Consider the following 14,861-nt stretch of genomic DNA (forward strand, 5'->3'; position numbering starts at 1 on the left):
CCATTTTAAAAGTGAAAATGACTTCATTCTAACAGACAAGAAGTAATCAGTTATTGATGTGGCAGATATTCAGCATAATCACATTATGTGTAGTCAAACCACCAACTAGTTAGAGCAAAGATCAAAACCAATGCCACAAGTCAGACCTAGAGATGGGAGGTCCTGGGTTCTAATATGGCCTCAGACACTTCCTAGCTTTGTGACTTTCAGCAAGTAGCTTTGCCCTAATGGCCCAAGTTTTACTGCTCTTCTGCCTTGGAACCAATACTTAATATTGATTCTAATATGGAAGATAAGAAGAAGTTATTTGGTTTTTTTAATGCCACATTCAGAGGTTAGCCATCACTGTGCATTTACAGTAACTTCAATTCTGCATACTTTAAAAAAGTTGCTATCTTTAAAAAATAATAAATAGACTAAGGCTAAATGAGGATTTAATAATAATCAATTTAATAATCAATAATTATTTAATGAATAATAAACTAAGGATTAACACATAGATTAAAGTTAAAAACAACAATACTGGTTTCGATTATATTCACTTCACAATAACTACTTCTTAACAAAATTTTAACCAATATAAAACAATTGCCACAGGGAGGAAGCCAGAAGAACCCAGAATCTACATTAATTAGCAAATACTCAATTTCCTTTCTAAATGGGGAGATCATATTCTATCTCTTAACCGTGCCATTTTGTGTGAGGGCCAGTTCCCTCCTCACCTCTTTCTCTTTGCTCTAGTTTCCTTTAACTCAAACCTGACCTTCTCTAAAATGATTTCCCCCTACTGTTATACTTTTCATTATATATCTTGCATTTAGATGGTTGTTGGTGTGTCTTCTTCTTCATTAGATTTTGAGTTTCTAAAGGAATAGAGATTGTATTTTCTCCTTTGTATCCCCAGTGCATGGTACATAGTAAGTGCTTAATAAATGCTTGCTGACTGACTCATTTATACAGCCCTTAAAAGTTTATGTAAGTCTTTCTTCATATTGACTATTTAAGGTAAGTAGTGCAAGTATTAGCACTATTTTATAGGTGAGAAAATAGAGGTTTTGAGAGATTAATTATAGCTGACATTTATATAGAACTTTAAAGTTTACAAAGCATGTCTTATTTGATCCTCAACCCTGTTTGATTCTCAACCTTATGAAGGAGGTAGCATAGGTATTATTATCCCCACTTTTAGGCAACAAAATGTCATGGTGGATGGGCTACTGGGCCTTCAGACAAGAAGATCTGCTTTCCAATCTGCCCTCAGTCACTTACTAGCCATGAGACCCTTTACCTCTACCTCAATTTTCTGAACTATAAAATGAGGATAATTTAAGATAGTATCTATCTCACAGATGTGTGGCGAGGATCAAATGAGACACTTGTAAAGTGTTTTATTAACCTTAAAGAACTATATTAATGCTAGCAATTATTCTTATTAGGAAGAAATTTAGACTAAGAGATTAGTGACTTGATGAGGTCCATATAGCTAGGCAATATCAAACCTCCATCTTCATTGACTTCAAGTTCAACTCTCTTTATCATCACACCAAACTCTCTTTAAGGGACAAAAGGATTAGAAAAGATGGTGGCAAGGGCATGGTTTTAACAGATGGGCTGCTAGAATACCACATGATTACTCCAATATAAGAAAGGGCCCAGAGGAAGACGTCCAGCACCTTGGATAGTTCTCCCCTAGAGTATCTATAGAAGGGCTTAGAAGAATCATACAGAATGAGAGCGTATGAATGGATGATAAAAGATACTAATGTTAAATTTATCCATATTGATGAAGTCACCAATGGATTGTAGTATTGATGAATCATTTAAAAATGACCCAAAGAGGGGGCAGCTGCGTGGCTTGGTGGATGGAGAATCAGTCCTAGAGATGGGAGATCCTGGGTTCAAATTTGACCTCAGACACTTCTTAGCTGTGTGACCCTGGGCAAGTCACTTAACTGACATCACCTAGTCCTTACTGCTCTTCTGCCTTAATTGTATTGTATTGTATTGTATTGTATTGTATTGATTCTAAGGTGGAAGATAAGGGTTAAAAAAAAAAGGCTTGTTTAAAACCTCTTACAAGGAGCTAGCATTCTGATAGAGTGATACTTGAAGTATTCAAAAGCTTCTGTTGGGAGGGTTTGGGAAGATGCTCAGATTCCCAATAATAAGAAGGATTCTTGAATTCAGGTGGATTGCCTAGAAATAAGACATCAGACATGACCCCCTGACAGTGACCAAGACAGGAATCAGAAGACACCACTCTAAGAGCTCAAGTGCCACACATTGGCTGGAGAGATAGTGTTAAGTGTACTTGTCTGCCTACTGGACCTCAAAAAGCCATCCTTGTTTGGAACTGACAGGTTATGCCATAGCTAATTAGGATCAAGATAATATTCAAATTGTTATAAGTTAGGAAGCAGTCACATTCTTTGGTTGGGTCTTTAGACAGTAGCACTCCATCTCCAATGACTACCCACAGAGTTATGTTCTGACTTTCTATTTCACTCTTTTGGAAGTCCACTGGTGAGTGATTTAAAACAATTATGGAACTAGGATTTAATTAGTTGATTAGTTATTTTCCTTGGGGAGCATCGAGGTGGTACAATGGATCGAGTGCCACGTCTAGCATCAAGAAGACTCATTTTCCTGAGTTCAAATCTAGACTTAGACATTTATTAGCTGTGTGACCCTGGGCAAGTCACTTAACCCTGTCGGTCTCAGTTTCCTCATCTGTAAAATATGCTGGAGAAGAAAAAGTCAGACAACTCCAGTATCTTTGCTAAGGAAATCCCATATGGAGTCACAGAGAGTCAGACACAACTGAAAATAACTGGACAAAAAACCTTTCCCTGCCCTCAAGTAGGAAACCTAGACTTTAAAGTAATTCCAGACAATAGAGAGTTCTAATTAGCTAAATGGCCCAGTAAATAGGTATGAGGATTGGGGTCAGGAAGATTTGAGTTCACATTCTGCTGTCACTTAACTGTGATCTGCCCCAGTTTCTTCAACTATAAAATAGGAATAAAAATAACACCTATCTCAGAGTGGCGAGGATCAAATGAGTTAATAGTTATAAAGTACTTTACACCATGTTTGGTACATAGTAGATGTTTAATAATTGTTTCCTTTCCCCTTATGCTTAAAGGCTTTGAGGGAAAGATCTCAGTAAAATGGCATTATTATGTAATTCTAGAGTTATAAGTGTACAGAGCAAAATGGCTCCACGTGCCATCCAGGGGCCAAGAGGGGAACCACAACTCCCAGGAGGGCTAAGACTTAAATGGGAAAAGCTAGGAATAGGAGAAGTGGTGCACAAGATACCTTGGGACTAAATAAGGAAAGGCAGCACGTGGCGGTGAGAAGATTCAGAACCCCCTGGTTCTCCTTCCAGCTGTGCTCCTGGCTCCTTGGCTATGAGGGAGCCCTTTCATTTCTGAGTTTCTGTTCTCTCGTCTGTGAAATGGAAGATGAATTTCTAGGGTTCCCTTCAGCTGCGTATGAACCAAAACTTCTAGGCATGTAATTTCATTACTCATGGCTGAGGACAGGTTCTAGAGAGTGAAGGATTCGGTGTGATTGTGATGTTACTCACCTCAGAAAGTACCATGACGATTTAATTCCTGCTGCATTACTGACGATTCTACTCCCTCCACCCTTTCGACTATTCCCAATAAAACTTAACATGAAACAGCAGCAAACACCCACCCTAAACTCACAAAACACGAGAGAAATCACTGAATAGCTGCTCATCTGGTTTTGCTAGGAGGCTGGTTTCCAAAGATCAGGGACATGCGATTCTGTTCTGCCAAGCACATGGTAAGCTCCGGGGCTCCAACACGCAGCTTCGCGTAAACCAGCTAATTGAGTTTCTCAAAGCAGATATAATGTGAACAAGATGTAGGAATAAAGGCCACGTGGCCTCAATGGCCAACTTATCCTTTTTCTCTTGACTATTCAATGCAATTGAATTCAATTCAAGCAATATTCAACTTTTCTCATATTAGCATCTTTCATAGAATGTATCACAATACTTCATGGAATCTTAGATCAGATATAATACTTACACACACACACACACACACACACACACACACACACATATATATATAATATGATACAGATGTAATCAGATACATAAGTATAAACAGCATACTTCATTGGGTCTCTGAATTCGATACAACCTGAATTTGGAGGTGGCTAAGAATAGTACCAAAACCTATTCAGACAGTTCTTGCTTTAACTTTTAAAAAATTCTTCCCTTCCCTCTTAGAATTACTACTGTGTAGTGGTTCCAAGTCAGAAGAGCAGTAAAGGCTAGGCAATGGGGGTAAGTGACTTGCCCAGGATCACACAGCTGGGAAGTGTCTGAGGCCAGATTTGAATCCAGGACCTTCCAACTCTAGGTTTGGCTCTCAATCCACTTTTAATATCTCTGTTAGTTTTACTTTATCTTAACTTTCTACTCTATTCCTTCCCCCATCAATTTAGTGCTCCAAAAGCTTCTTCCCCCATCCTCCAAAAAACAAAGAACCCTAAAAGAAGAACCTTCCAAATGGAAGCAGAACTATCCCACATAGGGCAGACTTCTGGGAGCAGAGAAAGGGGGACTTTGCTTCACTCTACCTATCTGTCTTCAATCTATATGAACTTGGGTATGAGTGTCTTTCCCCAGTCTCTATGTGCCCTTGAACCAGTGTGCTGGCCCTCTCCCTCATCATTCCTTCCTTCCTTCCTTCCTTCCTTCCTTCCTTCCTTCCTTCCTTCCTTCCTTCCTTCCTTCCTTCCTTCCTTCCTTCCTTCCTTCCTTCCTTCCTTCCTTCCTTCCTTCCTTCCTTCCTTCCTTCCTTCCTTCCTTCCTTCCTTCCTTCTTTCCTTCCTTCCTTCCTTCCTTCCTTCCTTCCTTCCTTCCTTCCTTCCTTCCTTCCTTCCTTCCTTCCTTCCTTCCTTCCTCCCTCCCACTCTCTCTCCTTTCTTTCTTTCTTTCTTTCTTTCTTTCTTTCTTTCTTTCTTTCTTTCTTTCTTTCTTTCTTTCTTTCTTTCTTTCTTTCTTTCTTTCTTTCTTTCTTTCTTTCTTTCTTTCTTTCTTTCTTTCTTTCTTTCTTTCCTTTCTTTCTTTCTTTCTTTCTTTCTTTTCTTTCTTTCTTTCTTTCTTTCTTTCTTTATTTCTTTCTTCTTTCTTCCTCCCTCCCTCCCTCCCTCCCTCCCTCCCTCCCTCCCTCCCTTCCTTCCTTCCTTCCTTCCTTCCTTCCTTCCTTCCTTCTCCTCTTCCTTCCTTCCTTCCTTCCTTCCTTCTTTCTTTCTTTCTTTCTTTCTTTCTTTCTTTCTTTCTTTCTTTCTTTCTTTCTTTCTTTCTTCTTTCTTTCTTTCTTTCTTTCTTTCTTTCTTTCTTTCTTTCTTTCTTTCTTTCTTTCTTTCTCTCTTTCTCTCTTTCTCTCTTTCTCTCTTTCTCTCTTTCTTTCTTTCTTTCTTTCTTTCTTTCTTTCTTTCTTTCTTTCTTTCTTTCTTTCTTTCTTTCTTTCTTTCTTTCTTTCTTTCTTTCTTTCTTTCTTTCTTTCTTTCTTTCTTTCTTTCTTTCTTTCTTTCTTTCTTCTTTCTTTCTCTCTCTTTCTCTGTCCAAGATATTTGTACTGGTGGATCAGTCTTATATGCCGCCCATCCATCTATCACATATCATTGTCTGAAAATTAGGCATTCTTTATCCATTTGTTTTTTCTTCAGTGGATAGAGTCAATTCTTTTCAGTCAGTATAGATGTCATTTCAGAGGTTCTGCAGTATTTGGGACTTTAATCCAAGAACCATAATTTTTGAAATTTGGAAATTTGAAATTTCCATTTGAAACATTTGAAAATAAGGACACCCACAGGACCTCATCATCTCTAGGGAATACACCTTTCATTTGAACTCTCTCTAGACATTTACCAAAAGACAGTAACAAACACCTTGATCAAGTACACATCTCCCCATATATCTCCTCAACTTGCTATTAATAATTAGTGAACAGTCATATCTATTGTATCAAATTTTTTTAGGGTTTAAAGATATTTATGATAGACGTCTTATTTGAATAGACTCTTTAAGACTGCATTACGCTCTACTGGATTTTGCTTTTTTGTTGAAAATGGACAAAAAGGACAACAGGATTTCATATTCACTTCACCTTTTCACTAGCTGTGGAATTGTAAAGGCTTGTTGCAGTAGAACATCATGAATAAAACTTCACCTGTTCATGTCCGTAGAAAGAACAACAAAAAGAAATGAACTGGAATTATTGTGGGTTTCACCATGGAATGAGTAATTGGCTGGTTGGTACTAGATCCTTTCTTCTCCTACCTCCTTCTGAAAAGAGTAAAACTGAATTCTTTTCAGGTCTCTTTCCCCCATGGACATGGTTTTAAGATGTGACTTTTTTTTTTACCACTACCCTTTCTTCCCTACTCCCCTTCTCTGGAAATTTAATCAGCTATACTCTGTTATAACAATTAGTTCAATTTTAATCCAAGGACTCAGATCCATTGCAGATACATATTGCAGATATTGTCAGGTATGGTTGATTTGTTGATTGGTTTTGCTGAAATGCATTTTTTTCTTTAAAAAAAAACTTTATTGCTAGGGAAGGCCTGCTGGGTAGTAGAGGCAGGAATGGACAAGTTTTTAAATGGTGATATCTGAATAAAAGATTTTGGTAACTATACAATTTTTAAAAATGTTTGTACTTTTCTCATATTTTCTTTAAAGACACCACTGATATATGTGTAAAGTATTTTAGTAAGAGAAAAACAAATAAACATAGAAATTGAAAGTTATAAATATCTACTCAACCAATTTTCCAATAGTTTTGTCTGTGATTCCCCCCTAATCATTCAATATTGGTCTCTTTCAGGTGTATGAAAATTCAACTCTTAATATCTTCAACATTATGTCACTGTCAGCACAGAATTTTTCTGTATATGCTTCATCTGTACAAGGTTTAAAATTTTTTTAATTTATTATTATTATTAAAACTTTCTTATTCCTTTCTGTAGCATATTAGAGACTGTGATATTAGAATCAGCTGTGGTAGTTACAATGCCATTGACAAAGGAAAGGATTCACTATTGGAAATCTGTAAGTAATTTTTCTATTTTTATGATTCCATTGTTTTCCTTCCAATTTCATTCCTAAATGCTCTTGGAGCAATTTCTTTTAACTGGGTTTCATGCCAAGCTTTCTATAAACTTGATTTTCTCTCCTCCTCTCCTTGCTTTTTTATGAGGTGATAAAATACATAATTTTCCATTATCTTCTTTCCAGATCCTCTTGTCCTAGACATTCTCTTCTCTCTGGATTTATAAATTATAATACTATTGATGGATTCTCTTCCTTCTTCTAACTGTGAGTGTACCCAAGGTTCTGCCCCATGTCCTCTTCTCTCTCTCTGTCTCTGTCTCTCTCTGTCTCTCTGTCTCTGTCTCTGTCTCTCTCTCTCTCCCTCCTCTTCTTTATCCTTTATCTCTCTCTGTCTCTGTCTGTCTGTCTCTCCTCTTAGTGACTTCATTAGCTCTGATGGGATAGATTGTCATCTCTACTCAGATGGTTCCCAGGACTTTATATTCAACTGTAGGCTCTCTTGAGCTCTAGTCTTGCATCATCAATTGCTTATTGGACATTTCAGACTGGATGTTTTGTAAGTACCTCAAACTGAATAGGTCCAAAACATAATTTTATCCTATTATTTTCCCCCAAACCCAACCTTCTTCCAGACTTTCCTATTTTTGCTTTTAATCACCCCCTCTCATTTCCCCTCCCCTATATAACTCCTCTTCTCACCCCCTTCCTTTTTATTCCCCTCCTACTTCTCCATAGGGTCTTTTAATCACCCCAACTTCTCTCTTCCTTCTATTACTCCCCTCCGCATCACCCCCTTTCTTATTTCCCTTCTACTTTTCTATAGGGTAATGAATCTGATTGTTCTTCACTCTCTGAGCCACTTCCAAAGAGAGTAAGGTTTAAATATTGCCTGTCACCACCCTCATCTTCCCCTCCATTGTAATAGTATTTCTCCACTTGGTGCCTCTTTATGTTATATAATTTACCTCACTTTACTTCTTTTTTTCCATTCTTTTAGTACAATCCTCTTTTTCACCCCTAGTTTTTTTTTTACATATTATCCTAAATAGCTTACTACTATATCCTCTGTCTATGTACTCTTCTTCTAACTACAATGATAAGGGTAACAATTTTTAAGAATTATAGATATCATCTTTCCAAATAGGAATATAAACAATTTGACCTTATTGAAGTCCTTACATTTTTCTCTTTCTTACTTACCTTTTTATACTTTTCTCAAATTTTGTATTTGGACATTAAATTTTTCTGCTTAAGTCTGATGTTTTCTTCAGGAATGCTTGGAAATCTTTTATTTATTAAATGACTATACTTTACCCTGATAGAATAAGCTACCTTACTCTGTCTTGCTGTTGGATTTTGATTCCTGTTGTTTTGAAGTACTTTTTAAAGATTGGTTTGGAAGGATAGTCAGAGTGGTTATGGCTTTCACTGCTACTAAGCCGCCATCTTGGCTCCATCCCCCTCTAGACAAATCTTCCAGTTTTTTGAGGGTACTGTCACTCTTCCAGTCCTCTACACTTTCAAGTCATCCTCAACTTTCCCTATTCCATATATCCAATCAATTCAAGTTTTGCTGATCCTATTTCCACAACCTGCCATGTATTTTTTTTCCTTTTTTTGATTTTCACGACCACTATCCTAGTTTAAGTCCATATGACCTGGACTATTATAAGTATCTCTTATTAGGTCTCCCTCAATAGGACTCAAATACTCTTCATTCCCATCCATGTTCCATACCATTGCTAAAGTGATATTCCTAAGGCACAAATCTGACCTTATATATTTAAACACCACATCCTATTACCTCTAAGATCAAAGATAAGCCCCTCTGTTTAGCATTTATATCCCTTTACAACCTAGCAATATAGATTTCCAGGCTTATCATACATTACTTCCCTTTGTGAACTCAATGGTACCTCAGAACTAGCCTTCTTCTTTTTCTTTTTCTTCTTTTTTTTAATAACCCTTACCTTCTGTCTTGGAATCAATATTATGTGATGGTTGCAAATCAGAAGAGTGGTGAGGGTAAGGTAATGAGATTAAGTGACTTCACCCCAGTCATACAAATAGGAACTATCTGAGGCCAGATTTGAGCCTAGAACCTAGAAATCCCATCTCTGGGTCTGGCTCTCAAACGATTGAGTCACCTAGCTTCCCCCAGAACTGGTCTTCTTGATGTTCCTCACACACAATATTCATTTCCAATTTCTGTATCTTTATACAAGTTGTACCCCATGCTTAGAAGTTACTTCCTCCTCATCCTTGCCTCTTAGAATCCATAGTCTCCTAAGTTCAGTTCAAGTAGACTTGCCCTGGCTACTATTGTTTTCTTCCCCAAATCGATTTGTATGTATTTTGCATATATAGGCATCCCTTCTACATCACAGGGATTAGGAGTATGATCTACTAAATCCATGTGAAAATTTTTGACTCTCTCTTTTTACCAAACGAGTCTGAATTTTTCCTTTTTCTTTTATTGAGTGTTTATAGTAAAATAAATTTTATATTTATGATTTTAAAAGATAAAATATATTGATGTTATATAAAATAAAATATATTTTACGCATTTCTGAGTTTCTAAACTTTTTCTGTTTCATCTGCTGGCCTTTCTTTGTGTGTCATCTGCAGCTTTCCCCAAAAATTCCCATTTAATTTCTTATGCTGACCTGTGATATATAGAAATCATGATGGGAAAACTCATGCTGTAGAAGAAATTCTTGTACTTATATATGTGCATGTTGTCTTACTTGACATAATTTAAGTTCCTTGAACTTCCCAAAATTTTTTTTACTGATTTAGAAAAAAACATAACAAAGTTCATTTGGAAGAACAAAGGATCAAGGATATCCAGGGAAACAATGAAAAAAAAATACAAAGGAAGGGGGCCTTGCAGTCCCAGATCTCAGACTATATTATAAAGCAGTGGTCACCAAAACAATCTGGTATTGGCTAAGAGACAGAAAGGAGGATCAGTGGAATAGACTCAGGGTAAGTGACCTCAGCAGGACTGTATATGACAAACCCAGAGAACCCAGCTTTTGGGATAAAAACTACTGGGAAAATTGGAGGGCAGTGTGGGAAAGATTAGGTTTAGATCAACACCTCACACCCTACACCAAGATAAATTCAAAATGGGTGAATGACTTGAACATAAAGAAGGAAACTATAAGAAAATTAGGCAAACAGAATAGTATACATGTCAGACCTTTGGGAAGGGAAAGATTTTAAAACCAAGCAAGACTTAGAAAGAGTCACAAAATGCAAAATAAATAATTTGGAATACATCAAATTTAAAAGTTTTTGAACAAACAAAACCAATGTAACTAAAATCAGAAGGAAAGCAACAAATTGGGAAGCAATCTTCATAAAAACCTTTGACAAAGGTTTAATTACTCAAATTTAAAAAGAGCTAAATCAATTGTACAAAAAATCAAGCCATTCTCCAATTGATAAATAGGCAAGGGACATGAACAGACAGTTCTCAGCCAAAGAAATTAAAACTATTAATAAGCACATGAAAAAGTGTTCTACATCTCTTATAATCAGAGAGATGCAAATCAAAACAACTCTGAGGTATCATCTCACACCTAGCAGATTGGCTGACATGACAACTATGGAAAGTAATGAATGCTGGAGGGGATGCGGCAAAGTTGGGACACTAATTCATTGCTGGTGGAGTTGTGAATTGATCCAACCATTCTGGAGGGCAATTTGGAACTATGCACAAAGGGCGATAAAAGAATATCTACCCTTTGACCCAGCCATAGCACTGCTGGGTTTGTACCCCAAAGAGATAATAAGGAAAAATACATGTACAAGAATATTCATAGCTGCACTCTTTGTGGTGGCCAAAAATTGGAAAATAAGGGGATGCCCTTCAACTGGGCAATGGCTGAACAAATTGTGGTATATGTTGGTGATGGAATACTATTGTGCTAAAAGGAATAATGAACTGGAGGAATTCCATGGAGACTGGAACAACCTCCAGGAAGTGATGCAGAGTGAAAGGAGCAGAACCAGGAGAACATTGTACACAGAGACTAATACACTGTGGTACAATTGAAGGTTATAGACTTCTCCATTAGGGACAATGCAATGTCTCTGAACAATCTGCAGGGATCTAAAAAACACTATCCACAAGCAGAGGATAAACTGTGGGAGTAAAAACACCAATGAAAAGCAACTGCTTGACTACAGGGGTGGAAGGGATATGACTGAGGAGAGACTCTAAATGAACACTCTAATGCAAATACCAACAACAGGGAAATGGGTTCTAGTCAAGAACACATGTGATAACCAGTGGAATCGTGCGTCGGCTATGGGAGAGGGAAAGGTGGTGGGAGGGGGGTGGGGAGGAAAAGAAAATGATCTTTGTTTCCAATGAATAATGTTTGGAAATGACCAAATAAAATAATGTTTAAAAAATAATTTAAGTTCCTTGAGAGTAGGGACTAATTCATTTTTCCTTTGCATACTCAATGACCATGGTAGTACTTAGCGCACAGTAGACATTTAATAAATTCTGGTTGATTGATAATGCTTCCTTTGTAAGATTTTACAAATGAGTTTATATTCTCTACTGACATTGGCATTGACTTCTCCACTTGGCAAGGAGGTTAAGTGTTTGCTGGTTAAGACTCAATTGGGCTCTTTTGGACTCCTTGTTATAGTGATTGCTTTACATCAGTTAAAATGCCTTAGGAAATGGGGATAGGGGATATAGATGTCTGTTACTTTACCCAATTCCCTTATTTCTGTTTCAATAGTTTTTTTAAAACTAGGTCAAGTTGGAGCTGTTTTAAATACATGCTTCTTTTTTAATTTTTAAACCCTTACTTTCCATCTTGGAGTCAATACTGTGTATTGGCTCCAAGGCAGAAAAGTGGTAAAGGCTAGGTAATGGGGATCAAGTGACTTGCCCAGGGTCACCCAGCTAGGAAGTGTCTGCAGCCAGATTTGAACCCAGGACCTCCCATCTCTAGGCCTGACTCTCAATCCACTGAGCGGTAAATACACATTTTTAATTTTCATTGAATCATTGTTATAACAAGTCCATGGAATGACTGATGAAGACATCCAATCTGAAAATTGATCCCATGTTGACAACCATTTTCCTAATTGTTTCTTCACTGTTAAAATTGTCAGTTTTATTTTTTGGGATGTTATTGAATGTTTACCATATCCAGTGCTTCCTGACTTTCTTTTGAAAAAAAAAACGTAGTCAGTTATAAGACTATGAAGGAATTACATGCACTTAAAATGATATAACAAACTCACATGAAACTAGAGGAAAATGGTCTTAGATACCTCTATGAGCCCATAAAGGATTTGGAGCCCGATTGGTGCCAGTATACTGGTAGAAAGTTTGGTTTTTCCATAGAAAGCCAGACACACAGAAACTTAAATTCCTTAGCCTTCCCTATGAACAGAAATTTAACCCTTCTTAGTGCTAGTTCTTAAATGGGGAACAGCACCATTTAAGAAAATCCGTATCAGGTCATTAAGAAAGAAAATTTTAAATTTACAATAGATTCACAAAGGTTCCTTTTTACATATCAGTTTACAAGAGAGATGTTTGTTCACAGTCATTAGGAATCAGAGGACCTGAGTTCAAACTCTTTTTAAAAAATTTTATTTAGTCAATTTAGAACACTTTTCCTTGGTTACAAGAATTATATTCTTTCCCTCCCCTCCCCCCACCCCTTCCCATAGCCAACACACAATTCCACTGGGTATTACATGTGTTCTTGATCAGAACCTATTTCCATATTGTTGGTATTTGCACTAGGATGTTCATTCAGAGTCTACATCCCCAATCGTATCCCCCTCTAGCCATGTAATCAAGCACTTGTTTTTCTTTGGTGTTTTTACTCCCACAGTTTTTCCTCTGAATGTGGATAGTGTTTTTTCTCATAGATTCCTCCAAGTTTTTCTGGATCACTGCATTGCCACTAATGGAGAAGTCCATCACCTCGATTATACCACAGTGTATCACTCTCTGTGTACAATGTGCTCCTGGTTCTGCTCCTCTCACTCTGCATCACTTCCTGGAGGTTGTTCCAGTCTCCATGGAATTCCTCCAGCTCATTATTCCTTTTAGCACAATAGTATTCCATCACCAACATATACCACAATTTGTTCAGCCATTCCCCAATCGAAGGGCATCCCCTCATTTTCCAATTTTTTGTCACCACAAAGAGCGCAGCTATGAATGTTCTTGTACATGTCTTTTTCCTTATTATCTCTTTGGGGTACAAACCCAGCAGTGCTATGGCTGGATCAAAGGGCAGACAGTCTTTTATCGCCCTTTAGGCATAGTTCCAAATTGCTCTCCAGAATGGTTGGATCAATTCACAACCCCACCAGCAATGAATTAGTGTCCCCACTTTGCCACATCCCCTCCAGCATTCATTACTTTCCATTGCTGTCATGTTAGCCAATCTTCTAGGTGTGAGGTGGTATCTCAGAGTTCTGAGTTCAAATTCTTGCTCATTCATTTACTCCTTCTCTGACCAAGGTCAAATCACAACTTTTCTGGGTCTCAGTTTCCTCATCTGTAAAATGATAATGTTGGACTGGATAATCTCTAGAGCTCTATAATTAGTGGTGAAGAATGATTTGGCAGAAAGGGAAGGTGAGGAGCAAAGAAACTAGAAGTTTGAATGTTAGCTGCCTTCTGTCAATGAAAGATGACAATGAAAACAGATGAATTCTGTAATGATCAGATAAGCCACAAGGAGAAAATACACTCTGACACAGCCATACTCTTTCAGGATATATATAAGACCAATGTACAAAGGGTTCCTTCTGCTGTTTTCCCATCACATAAAGTAACAGTGGTTAGTTCAATAAGTGAACAAGCATTTATTAGGCACCTACTATATGCTAGGCATCATTTTAGGGGTTAGAGATACATAGGCAAAAAAAAAAAGGGAACAGTTCTCTATTGGAGACAATAGCATGCACTTATATCAAAATATACCAAAAATACAAAATAAATATGAGGTTGTTAAGGGCAGAAACTGGGACACTAAGTGGGTGGTGGAAAATAACATAGGCTAAGCCTAGAAAATAATATATAGGGTCAGATTATGTAGGAGGCTGGATGTGAGAGATGCTGTAGAATTAAGAAGGATCTGGGAACTGACTGGATATGTAGGGTGAATAAGAGTAAGGGTTCTAGGATGAAGCCAAAGTTCCAACCTGGAAGATTGGAAGGATGATGTAGTCAGGAAAAGGGATTGGGGGTGGGGGGAGAGAGGAAGGGGAGGAATAGAATTAATTCTGTTTTAGACATGCTATAATTTGCTCTCTAAAAACAAAAATAGCTGATAGGTCAAGGAGATAAGAAACTTACTCATTCAGACTGATCCTGAACTGGGATTTATTTTTTTGAGGGAAGTTCCCGATTTATGGAATTTAACTTGGTAGAACATGCAACTCAGACCTGGGCAAATGGAAGGTTAATGACCAAACTTCAAGCCACCTGAGAGGTCTCTTCTGCCGTAAATGTGGCATTCTACCTCTCAGTTTTTTATTCCTTTGTCTCCAGGGGATGAGATTGGGGAACTTATTTTCCAGCCTCTTGTTGAACCTCTTGTCCCTAATTCCTGGAGTGTGCTGAGATGATCATTTCTTTTAAAATTACCTCTGGGGTCAGGATCATAAATTTAGAGTGGGCAGGAACTTTGCAGATCATATAATCCAAGAATTCTTAATCTGGGATCCATGGATGGGTTTCGGAAGATTTAAA

The sequence above is a fragment of the Monodelphis domestica genome, chromosome 1, assembly GCF_027887165.1.
Source record: "Monodelphis domestica isolate mMonDom1 chromosome 1, mMonDom1.pri, whole genome shotgun sequence".
Lineage (NCBI taxonomy): Eukaryota > Metazoa > Chordata > Mammalia > Didelphimorphia > Didelphidae > Monodelphis > Monodelphis domestica.